The following is a 13,354-nucleotide window of genomic DNA, read 5'->3' as shown; positions in this document are numbered from 1 at the left end:
GTTGATGTCGAGGCTGAATATGGTTTGTAAAATTTGAACTCACAGTCACATTTAGCCTTTGAAAACAAACTAAAATGAGCAGTGTTTTTCTCATTGCTAGCAGGAGGTCTGAGGTTAGACTAGACAATTATGGTGTGTTCTTATTTTTTAAAAACAATATTCCAAAGTTTTAAGTCTAAAGAAAATATGGAGTCAAAATACAAATGATCAAAACACTCTATTGTACAGGAAGCTACATTGTACTAGGTGTTGAGTAAACAATGCATCATTAGTCTTCTCTTGTACAGGAAATGAGTATAAATATGCAACTATAAAACACAATGCAACATAAGGCCACCATTACAAAATATCCATGGAGGAAGAATTGTTGGTGTGCTTGTGCTTTTGGTGGGGTGGGGGGTTAAAAGTATTTTGTAACTATCAAAAATTTTGAAGTTTGCCTATGTGCCTTCCACAATAACAGAAAGAATTTGTAAATTAATCCATATTTTAAACATTTAACTACATACATACAGAGAAAACTTCCTTCCTTCTAAAAGAGTAATGTGATCATGGAGCCTCTCAGGTAAACATTGCAGGCAAAATTTCAAACTGGGGCTTCTAGGTGCAGTGCATACATTCCACATTACCATATTAAAATGAGGACATCAGCACCTAAGTTATTTATTTTACAGTGATGCAAAATGTCCACAGTCTTAAGTGAATCATGCTATATACAGTACAAAAATATAGGAAAAGAGACATTCAGCCTCAAAGAGTTTACAGAAGAAATTGACATGTCAAAGAGTGGGACGGGAAACAGAAACAGCAAGATGTTCAATAACTTAGCTCGGCCACTCATCATGTGGCCTTAACTGAGAATGTGACCCTTTGCAGTTACAATTTTTGTGGGCATCACTGGAGAATTGAGTCTTAGAGTAGCCCCTGTTGGCACATCAGTGCCAATGTCAGCTTTATTGCTCATCTCTCAACAAGAAAAGGTTGCTTTTTGTTCCCCTGATGAGACACCTTTTTAGTGTCAATTAAATAACAGCTAGTATCCACACAGCAGTCTATTGCCTGCAGTTATAAATGGCAGCAAACAAACAGCTACAGAATTGCTAGCAGAATAATGTATGAACAAGAAATGAGCCATATTTGAGCGCTTGCTGGTGAAAGGTGTCAACCCAACAGCTTTGGAGCTTGAACTCTTCAGTTATCCACAGAACAATGGTCCTGAACACTCAGGCTATGTCTAAATGGCTGTTTTTCTGAAAAAAACTTCACTTACATCCCCACTGCAATCACATTCTTTCAAAAAAAATTAAAAGAACAGAGAGGTTTTTCTGACATTGGTAAACATCTTTCTATGAGGAAGAAGCCTTTTTGCAAAAGAGGTCTTTCAGAAAAAGGCATATGTGAACAGGCAAGAGGGAGTTCTTTCGAAAAAAAAGGAAAGAGGAAAAAGCACAGGTGCCTTGGTACCACTCCGTCCATAGTAATCACAGTTTAAATGCGAGATAGCATCCATTCAGGGTGGATGCTCTCTTTCAGAAGTTTTTTTGGAAGATCTCTTCTGGAAAAGCTTCTTCCAAAAAATGCCTGCAGTCTAGACACAGCCTCAGCAGTCACAAGATCTCCCTGAGTGCTATTCCCAATCTGCAGAGATCTACTCTCAGAAGAAGTTCCATTGCCTTGTCTATCTGCTGCTTGGACTACTAAATTATCAGCTACGCATAGCAGTGCAGCTGTGCTTTTTTAAACTCTGATTGCTTAGTTTTAATTTCCACTAGTAGCTTGTTGGCTTGTCTTCAGGGAAGTGAACTGAGAATATTGGTACTTAAAAGGGCACATATTTCTAGATGTAATTATATACCTTCTGTATGTGTTTATCAAGTAATGAAAAGTTTCTCTGCTGGAATCAAGTGGTATGTCTACACTGCAAAGGAAGATCAAAACTGCCACTGCCAGTCTTCCAGAGTTCAAATTAGCGGTGAAGACAGCTAATTCGAACTGAGAGGCACGCTCTTGTAGATGTTGGTAACCCTCATTTCATGAGGAGTAAGGGAAGTCGAAGGAAGAGTGTTCTTCCTTCAACTTCCCACAGTGCAGACAGCACCAAAAGCCAAGTTTAGCTACTTCAACTTAAGATACACAATTAACATAACTGAAGTTGCATATCTTAATTCAACTTTGTCCCAAAGTATAGACATACCCAAGATGGACAAAATTTATCACCCTTCCTTTTGTATTCAATATCTAAAGGCTTCAGCACTAAAGGTATTATCCTCTATCAAATGAGCAATTTTGATATCTAACAGCAATAATTAACTCTTCTCCTGTGCAGACCAGCCACTAGATGGTAAAGATTCACATGTTCGAAGGGTGGGTTATAGATACAGAAAACATTTTTCCCAATTAGAAAACAAAAAGTATTTTCTATTAAAAGTATCCTATTCTATTCTGTTCTCCATAGGTTCTTATAGTGCAATGCATAAGGCTATGTCTACACAGCTTCCCTCTTCTGCAAAAGCCTATGCAAATGAAGCGCAGATTAACATATTGCTGCACTTCATTTGCATAATTAATTAGAAGCCGTTTTTGTACAAGAGGTTTTTGTGCAAAAAGGTGCCGTCTACACAATGCCTTTTTACACAAAAACCCCCTCTTGCACAAGAGCCGTTCTTCCTCATTTTTTCAGGAAGAATGGCTCTTGCTCATGAGGGGGGTTTTATGCAAAACCAGCTCCTAATTAATTATGCAAATGAAACATGGCAATATGCTAATCCATGCTTCATTTGCATAGGCTTTTGCGGAAGAGGGAAGCTGTGTAGATGTAGCCTAACTGTGGTTCTGAGCCGCAAAGATACTTGGACTTTGTAACACTGAGAATCACCTTAAAAAAATCGCTGGAACAACAATGTTCCACAAGGCCTAACTTAGGTGTGTAGGCTCCTGTACAGTGAATGGGAGAGATAGGTGCCTTAGAATGTGATCAACACGTAAAGCCAACGAATCCTGATGGTCAGCAGGTGGAACTGAACATGTGACCTTGGGGGCTAAAGCCACATGCCTCTACTGCACAAGTTAAAAGCCAATTGCCTCTCAGCTAAAGCTGAAAAGCAGACTTCACTCTCCCTTTCCAGTGGTCTCAGTGGCTCTGATTTACAAACAAAAACAAAATGTTAGATGATTCCCTGCCTAAGTCAGACAGTGGGAGATACCCATTACAGGGATATGTCTTAAACCCCGCTCATCACACAGAGATAGGCACCAATCTCAGCTTAGTGGTCACCCAACTTAGAAAGAATCTGCTAGCCCCTGTAGCCAAGTGTTTAGTATATCCATCTGGGAGGTGGGAGATCCAGAGTCTAGTCCCTCTGTTCTAATTTGTTCCTTCATAATGGCACAACTTGAACAGGAGGCATCGAGGAAGCCCCGACATCAAAATATCTCATAGCTCAGTGATTAGATAATTCAGAAAGAGGATTTAAACATAGGTCTCCCTTCTCCCCCTCTGGCAGAGGAGGGGAAAATCAACTCTGGGTCTCCCTCATCCCAGGTGTATTCTCTAACAACTGGGCTAAATTACAAGGTAGACTAATTCCTTCTCTAACAGCCAGGTTTTGAATGGAACTTTGTTCCAGTAGGTAGCCATGCACATGACTTAAGCAGACAAACACATCTTCTCCCACTAGGTAAATTGCTCTGAAGTAGGAAATAGGCATCCAGAGGGTAGCAGTGGGCATGTCCAGAGGCAGAAACTTCTATTCTGAAAATGTTGATGCAGGAGGCATAAGGTATCTGTCAAAAAAAGCTTTCTTTCTCGACAGATCCCCCTCTACACTGCCTCGTTTTGCAGACAAAGTGCTGAGTCGGCAAAAACGGTGGCCATTTTTATGCAAATTAAGCACAGGATATTTAAATCCCCGCTTCATTTAAAATGTCGACCTGCATAATCTACATCCCTCTTCCGACAAAAGGATGCAGTCTAGACATACCCAAAGTCTAAGGGGCAAGTATTTAAGTCTGGGATTGAGATAATCAAGTATCTTGTGTTTCAGGCCTGTATCCGTACCTGAAAACTCTTATTCTGATTTCACATCAATATACATAAGGAATCCCTTTACTGAAATCAATGGAGTGGTACAATGTATAGCTAAAGATTGGAATCAAGCTCATTATGTGATTCCTCTTATGCAGCTTAGAATTGTTCATGGCACTAAATCTAATGCAGCTGCCTGGAGAAGCAGCTACTTAGCAACAGGAAATGGAATCATAACAAGAACCAACAGTACTTACCACCTGGAAAAGAAGGAGTCTCTGGGTGTGTCTAGACTACAGGGTTTTGTCGACAAAAGTGGACTTTTGATGACAAAACTATACCTGCGCCTACACTACTGCCATGTTCTGTCGACCGTAAGTCGACAGAACGTGGCAGTTTTGTCAACAGAGGTAAACCTCTTTCTACGAGGAATAACACCTTTTGTTGACAGAGTTCTGTCGACAAAAAGTGCTATTGCATCCACACTGTGCTTTTTCTAAAGAGAGCATCTAGACTCTGGGTATGTCTAGACTACTACATGGCTCTGTCACCAGAGCCATGTAGATTAGTTTACTAGACATACCCAAATGAAGCGGTGATTTAAATAATTGCCGCTTCATTTAAATTAAAATGGCTGCCGCGCTGAGCCGATCAGCTGTTTGTCGGCTCAGCACGCTAGTCTGGATGCTCCGCGGTTGACATCAAAGGCATTTGTCAACCACCCCATTATGCCTCGTAGGATGAGGTTTACCGGGGCGGTTGACAAATGCCTTTGATGTCAACTGCGGAGCCATCACTGCAAGGCCCCATCACTGCAAGTTGTTTCTCCCTAAAATGAAATAAAATGCTTAAAAAATATAAAGTAATACAGGTTGGACCTCTCTGGTCTGGCACTCTCAGGAACTGACCAATCCTAGATGAGGGATTTTGCCAGACCAAAGGAAATCATTGTGGACCCCTGACTCCAGCCCCGTTGGCCCGGCTCCTCACCTCCTGGTGGGCTTCCTACCTCCTGCTGGCCTCTCCACCCTGCCAATCCCACTGGGAAGCTGAGGCTCTGGGACTCTCTGGGCAGACCCATGCTGGAGCTTCAGGTCCTGCCGGACAGCTATACATGCTGCCCTCAAGCTCCAGGACCCTCAGGACAACCCGTGCATGCCCTGCTGGAATTCTGGGACCTGCAAGGTAGCTCAGCGTGCCGTACTGGAGCTCTGGGACCTGCAGGATAGCTGTGTGCTACAGCTCTCTGCCCCACTGAGCCACCATGGCTCCCAGCCCTCGCCAGACAGCCACACACGGGGTCAGTCAAAGCCGCTAGGCAACCCCACTGTCAACTCACTGTGGGTAGCCACTGCCCTGCCAACTCCACAGGGATCCTTGCTGATGGCCTTCCACTAGGACTCTCTGGTCCTGCAACATCCATGCCAGACTATGGATATTACCAGATCAGAGAGTCCCGGTTAATAGAGTTTCAACCTGTAGAAATATTATTCTTTAACGTTTCAGTTGTATCCATCATTTATTGATTACAATGGGTTACCATGGGTTTAACTGAGTCCAGAATTTGGCTCTTTCATGTATAGAACATGACAATTTAAAATACCTAACTTGAAATATAAAGCCCCTAAAATAATATAAAAAATACTACTACTTCTACTATCTACATAGTGCCTTTAATCTGAGTCCGTCAGCATCCCTGTGAAGTAGGTAATTAATAGGATTGTTTACTGAGAAATAAACTGAGCCAGATGATTGATAGATACTAAGGAAATGATTCCCAACCTTTTTCCCATGGAGGAACCCCTAAAATAAATTTTCATATCCCGAGCAACCCCAACCTATGAAAACGTTTGCTTGGACAGAAAAAGTTGATATCAGGGAGCTCAATTCAATTACTGCTAATTTTTTTGTATATGTCAGCTTACATTGTAAGAAAAAAAATTGGAGCATTTTTCCTGTCTTTTTTTGTATTATCTAATCTTTTTTTTCAAATATCAAATATCCTCCCCCTCCTGCCTCTCACTCTCTTTCTCTTCTCCTCCCCCTCCTGCCTCACTCTCTCTTTCTCTTGTCCTTCTCCTCCTGCCTCTCACTCTCAGAACACAAATAGCCACTTGCTCCTGTGCAGCGGCCTGGCTGCGCGACGCAGAAGTCAGCTGAGCGCCAGGGCGAAAGGCGAAGGGTGTGACAGATGCTCCAGGTCCCGCCCAGCATTATTTATTCCACGATTTCTCGCGGAACCCCTGATGATGGTCCGCGGAACCCCGGTTGGGAAACACTGTACTAAGGGCTTGATCCCATACCACTTAAGTTAATGGAGTCTGCTATTTACTTTCATGGGATCCAGTTGGCACTGTAAATTACTCAAGCCCATACATCAAGGCAGAGATGAAACGGATCCTAGGAGCCTGTCCAAGTCCACTGCTCCAGCTATGAGACAGTCTCACCATAATATACTTTTATTGAGTAATAACAGAGGACAGCGAGGAAGCTCTCTCCAGTATTTACAAGACTGACAGGAAGATGATAAACTCACTGGTAATCTTCTCTCTGAAAGAAGGTCTGATTGATTGAAATTGCAAATAAATTACTCTGACAAACAACAGTCTCTTACTGCAGCTCTTGTGCGTGACCCTGCCGGGGCACTTTGTCTTTGAAGGAAAAAGCAGCAAAGACACAAAACAATCTCAAGGTGTGACACTGGGAGTCCCAGTCTTGTTATTTGTTATTTAATCACACTTCTTTACGTGACAAATTCTTACAGCTGAAATTTCCTGTGGTGTGGAGGCTGACAAAACGGGGCAATATGAAGCGAAGTCAAATTCCCATGGGTTTTGAAACCTTCACTTTTTTTCCTGCCTCTGACTTTCATTGCAGGTGCTTCTGCAATGTTGTTTCATTCTTTCCTGTTTATAAGTTGGCTCCTTTCCATGTGCCTTTGTGTAAGAATGCATGGGTGCTTCTATTTCCTCTCTCCTGATTTAATAAGTTTAATTAATGCTTGAGGCCTCTTCTCTGACACCCTAGCCAGCCTGGACAGTTTAATAGGAATAACTCTGCATGATACACCTCTATTTTGAGAAGTTTATAACACAACCATAAAAACTCCAGGAGGGATTTATGTTTTGTTGCATTTTATAAAATTGACACAACCATTATAATGCAAAGATTGAGAGAGAGAGAGAGAGAGAGAGAGAGTGAGAGAGAGAGATGTAAGTCACTAAGTAAGGTTTCAGTATAGCTTAGATCATGCAGCATAGCATCCAACCCCAAAAATCTGTTGTGTTGCCCAGGTAGGACTGAGAGAGCTAAGTTATTTAATACTATTCATGGTGTTTAAGCTTCACATAGCCATGCCTTCAAGGGAAGTGTCTAGCATATAACATTTCTAATATGCAACAGTACAAGAAGATTATGGCTTCATTCTGGTCTCATTCATGCCAGTTATAAAGCAGAGTAATGGTATAATTCTTCAATGGAGTTACACAAGGATTACAATGGTATAAGCGAGATTAGAACTGGGTCACATGCACATACCTAAACTAGCATATACATACATTTCCTATTAGACATACACTGTGGCATAATGACTAGGTAGTTTTCTTTTTAAGAGGTGCATAGTGGTAGGGGAGGCCTTCCACAGGGCTTCATTTTGTTATCTTCCTGCTGCTATTTGTAATGGGAACATTTAGGAGGTCAGGACCTCACTGGGCTAGGTGCGGTACAAGCAGAGAACAAAAACCAGCATCCACCAGAAATAATAAATACAGATTAAACCTCCCTGGTCCAGCACCCTTGGGGCCTGACTAGACCAGAGGAGGTCAATGCCAGCACCTCCGCTTTCAACTGCTGGTACCTCTAGGACTCTGCTGCTGTTGGCTCCAGGACTCCTGCGCCAGCTGCCAGATGCCCTCTGGAGCTCCACTGTTCACATCCCAGTGCATTGCTGCTCCCATCCGGCGGAGCCATGTTTCTATTGCTCCAGCCACTGTCCAGCTGGGGACTGTACTGCTGCAGCTAATCCAAGACTCCACTGCTACATTTGGTGGGAGACTTAATCTAGTCTAGCAACGCTCCCAGCCCCCAGCCTGCTGATTTTTCCCTGATGATGCTAGACCAGGAGTGTTGTTGGTTTAGGGAAGTCTGGATTAGAGGTTCAACCTGTACTAGTTTCAGACAACAAAGCCTCAGGAAATAGACAAAGTTCATATACCAAGTAAAGTACAGGCCACCCCCGACTTGCAATGTGTTTGGTTCCCAGGTAAGTGTTGCAGGTCGGGGGCATCATAACTCAAACCCTCATTGATGATAGGTGCCATGCACTGTCATAAATGCGGGCTGGGGACGTAAGTCGGAGGGGGAGGGGGTTGGCCCCTTCCACACTTTAAAAGATAGTGATAAGTGCAGGGAGTTGCAACTCGGGCAGTCTCAACTCGTGGGTTTAAAACTGAACTGTAAGGTAATGAAAATTCTTCAGCCAAAAGTGACAAGATCCTTCCAGTAGTACAGGTCAGTGCCCAAGTCCTCTGATTACTTAGTTTTAATTTTCATTAGTAGCTTGTTGGCTGGTGACATGGCTACAAAGCAAGAAGGACTTGCATATGTGCCTGCTTCACTGCTTGGCTGCGTTCAGTACAGCCCCTCTTCAGTTTCCTTCTACAGCAAGTCTTTTTTGCTTACTTTCAAATTCTTTATCTGAACTTGCATGAGTAGGAACTATTTTAGGGGAAAAAAAGAGTTCTTGGTCCTCCAGTACAGACACAGGCCCCTTGGCTCTGACAGCTTTTAGTACATTGTCTATTCAGAAGCAATAAGATCCCTTAAACTGGTTCTCTGCCTAGACCGGATTCTATCATTGTTCTCTTTGATAAATAGAGGATCTCTGTGCGCAGCTCAAAGAGATGTGTGATTATACTCAAGAAAATGGCTGTTGATCTGAGTACTTCTAGCCTGTAAAAAAAAAAAAGGTCTGAATCCAGATATTTTGGCTTTCACTCAATTATAAAGAACTTTTTCCTGTCTTTGCAAAAATGTCTGGTTTTCAAGTATAGCAAGACAAGAGTTTCCACTTGTGGCCTCCTCTTTGGCTCACAGAGGGCATGTCTACAGTAGGACATTATTGTGAAATAAGTAAAATTGACATAACTCCTGATTTAACAAAATCAAAATAGCATGTCCCCAGTATGGGGAAGCATCAAAATTAGTAAGAATTATTCCAAAACAGCACATCCACGCTGATTGGAGCGTGCCTCAGACTTAGAGCCCCTCGGAAGCACTCTGAGGAGGGCACTAGGAAGGCAGATACTTCCTGTGGCTGCTTGGTCTGTCAAGCTGCGATGAGTGCTTTCAGGGGCTCCTCTTTATGGCCGCATCTCACACACCACTCCTCCACTGCCTCCCGCCTTGAGGGACACAAAATAGACACAGGGGGGAGGCAGCCGCTTTTCCGGAATAACTTGCCAGCTGTCTACACTGGCCGCTTGCTTTTCTGGAAAAGCAATGACGATCTAATGTAAAATCATCATTGTTTTTCCGGAAAAACTATGCTGCTCCTGTTCGGGCAAAAGTCCTTTTCCGGAAAAACTGTTCTGGAAAAGGGCTAGTGTAGACAGCACAGTAGTGTTTTCCGCAAAAAAGCTTTGATCGCGAAAATGACGATCGGGGCTTTTTTGCGGAAAAGCGCGTCTACATTCGCCACAGACGCTTTTCCGGGAAAAGTGCTTTTCCGGAAAAGCATCCTGCCAATGTAGACGCGCTTTTTCCGGAAATACTTATAACGGAAAACTGTTCCGTTTTAAGCATTTCCGGAAAAGGGTGCCAGTGTAGATGTAGCCAATAGGTACACGCCTTCTTGTGTTCTAGTTGCCCTTGCAGACAACACAGCACTCACAGCATGGAGCCAGAGCTGCTGCAAAGCAGTGCCAGACTCACAAGCCTCGTGCTGTGCCTCATGGTGCAGTACTTCCAAACAGCCTACATGTTACTTCAGTAGGATGAGGACCAGGACCTGCAGGACAATCCCAGCATGGACAGCAGGCCCTGCTCATCCAGGTCCTGATGCGCATGCCTCTCAACCCCCTTCTGCTTCTGGTAGTGGGATATGAGCTCAGCCTGGTGGGACCTCATCGTCATGCAGGGATGGGATAACCAGCAGTGACTGCAGAACTTCCGCATATGAAAAGCCACCTTCCTGGAGCTCTACAAGTGGCTCGCCCCTGCCCTCAGGCAACAGGACACCTGCATGCGACCTATTATCCCCATGCAGAAGCCCGTGGCCATCGCCATCTGGACGCTCATCACGCCAGGGAGCTACCGCTGTGTTGGGAACCAGCTCAATGTGGGGAAATCCACAGTTGGGGTCGTGCTGCTGCAAATAGCGAAGGCCATCAACCAGGTGCTGCTACGGAGGGTCGTTAGTCTAGGGGGACTAGAATGGGAAGCCATACGGGGGGGAGATGGCTGGAGGCTTGTTCCATGCATGACATCATGTTCTTCATCACCAAGGTGAGGGAGGACCACAATGGCATCATGCTGGCTCATCAGCTGGTCCCAGGTGCCTTCATCTACTCCCAGTCAGCCCCGCCCTCCTCCTGGTCAGCTTGGCACTCCTCCCAGTCAGCGGCCCAGGCCTGGTGCTCTTCCTTGAGCCCCTGAATGAGGGACTGCAGACAGGTCATCTACTCCCACATCAGGTCCTCCTGGGTACGTTTCCTCTTGCGGATCCTGTGGAGTTGGGTAAATGGTACGGGAACTGGTTGACACACCAAGCTTGCAGCTGGCCCAGCTGTGAAGAAAAGCTACAAAGGCAGTCATCCCAGGAGACACTGTGCATGAAGCCTAGCTCTAATATCTGAGCTGACACAAAAGTTCTCGGTTCAGATGATGACAATGTGCTTCAAGCCACAGACAGAGGGTACTTTCCAGCAGGGACACAGATGTCTCACGGGAGCATTTCTAGCCCCACATCTGGAGGACAAGCAGGTAGGGGAAGATGCTAGCCAGGCCAGGAACCTGTGGACAGGACATGGAGACGGGGTGGCTCTGCTTCCTTCTGTGCCCCGCACACACCATCTGTGGCATTGTTGTGTGGCATAGCAGTGGCTTCTCATGGGAAGCCACGAAGGCCAGAATAAGGCAGGCCTCTCCAGGAACCTGTGTGAGAGGGTCATGGAGCTGAGTGTTCCAGACTGGTGCTCCATATGCACACATGTGCACAGGCATCTGTGCATACCTGAGGCTGAGTAAGGAGCACGCAGCCCCTCGCAAGCCGTTGCCTGCCCCCGTGTGTAGGGAAAGTTATAGAACTCACCTGAAGTGCCTTCCCCTGTTCATCCAAAACCTGGGAGGCATCCTGAGGAGGTGGGAGCTGACTCCAGGATGTGTAGCAAGTCCTGGGTGGTGGGCATGGTCACCTGGCTTGCCTCCTCTTTCTCCTCCTCCTGCTACTCCTTGTCATCTGCCACCCTGCCCTCCTGCAGTTTGACACCAGGCATGTCCTGGCTGGACTCCACAATGATAGCAGGGGAGGTGACCAGCCCCCCTCCCAGGATGGCATCTAGCTGATTGTAGTAGCTGCAGCTGTGTGGTGCTGCTCTGGAGCATCTTCTCTGCTCCCTGGCTTTGTGGTAGGCTTGCCAGTGCTCCTTGACTTTTATCCAGCATTGGTCCAGTGGGTGTGGCCTTTCTTGGCCAGGCTGGCAGCGATCTAGCTATAAACCTCTGCCTTTCTCTTTCTGGCACAGAAATCCTGGAAGTTGGTCTCCTCCCCTCAGACCTCAGTGAGGCACCAGTCCAGGCAGGAACTCTCCTGCGTCCCTGGCCAGTGGCAGCCAAGGGAGCAGCAGGAGTGCTGGTAATCATGGGAGGCTCTGAAGGAGTGTTGGGGTTGCTCATGGCTACCTCACTTGCTGATGTGTTCCATGGGCTTTCACAGCTCTCTACGTGGCACAAGCCCTTCTCCTGTTGCCAGGAGTTTTTAGCTCTGCAGGAGAAGAGGAGCAGTGGAGATGCCATGTGTGGCCAGAGCAGTCAGTGCTGCAGCTGTGAGAGGCCTCCAGAGGCCAATTATTTCAATTAGCAGCACCGGAGTGTCCATACTAATGCTATTTCCAAACAACTATTTAAAAATTGGCGTTATTCCCTGAGGAAAGCATGACCAGCCTGTTATTTCAAAATAATGGGCTTAGTAGCATGGATGCTCTGCTTATAAATTTAACTTACTGTAGACCAGGGCAGACCTAGTGTAGACCAAGGCCAAGGGTTTACCACTTGGATTACTGGCCCTTGTGCTCCGTCAGTTTATTTGGATTATCTATTTGAGCCACAAAATTGCCCAGCTTTTTTTCCACACATGTTTCCTCAGGAGCCCTTATTTCAACCAGTTTCTCATGCAGACTTTCGGTCCATGTTTCTAGAGAGCTATGTTGATTGCCAGGTATTTAGCCTAGGCCAACAAGTACAGCAATCCTAATTCAACCATACTATGCACATACCAGTTTATGAGAGCATAGCTTTATTGCTGTAGCTACTGCGTTTGTCCATCTCTCTAGCCCAACCCCACTGGTATGCTGCTGCTATGTTGAATCATGTAGGTAAACACACATAATCCCTGGTCATGGACCTTGTGTAATTTATAATTTACGGAGCCTGGTACAATTGTCGATGCTTTTTTTAAAAGCATGCACGACACTTAGTAACAGTAGTGTTTTATGAATTGTTAATAGATTCATAGCAAGTTTCTGTCTAATGACTCATTTAGAACCGCTGCAGTCTCTTGAATTAAATCTCCAAATGCCTGAATTAAGTTCTATACAATGAACTCTGAAGGGCCCTGATACTATCATTTTTGGTAAATAACAGTATTTTAAAATTGAATAAATAAACGTTGTGTGTATAAAAAACCATAAGAGCTCCAACAGGACCCACTAGACTTGTTGGCTAAATAGTATGCCTATTGAAAAGTGTCAACAATTTTTTAATAGAACTGTGCTTTTTATAAGGGGGACTCTTATGGAGCTGTGATGTTTATTGTGTCTGTTATCAAAGACATGTGAGTTGCTGTTTTCCAAAACAAAAACAACAACAAAATGTAAGGCACTGTACACTTAATAATATAATGGATTTTACCTAATTCATAGATTAAGGCCAGAAGGGACCATTGGGATAAACTAATTTCATCTCCTATATAACATAGAACTTGCCCAATATAATTCCTTTTGAATTAGAGCAAATCAAGTCCATCTTGATTTTTAAAAATTGCCAGGGATGGAGACTTCACCCTTATTTCTAGATTCAGCTTTCAGCCATTGGATCAACTTATACCTTTCTCAC

Source organism: Pelodiscus sinensis, chromosome 6 (assembly GCF_052426305.1).
Source record: "Pelodiscus sinensis isolate ZL-2025 chromosome 6, ASM5242630v1, whole genome shotgun sequence".
NCBI lineage: Eukaryota > Metazoa > Chordata > Testudines > Trionychidae > Pelodiscus > Pelodiscus sinensis.
This window is presented reverse-complemented; position numbering follows the sequence as displayed.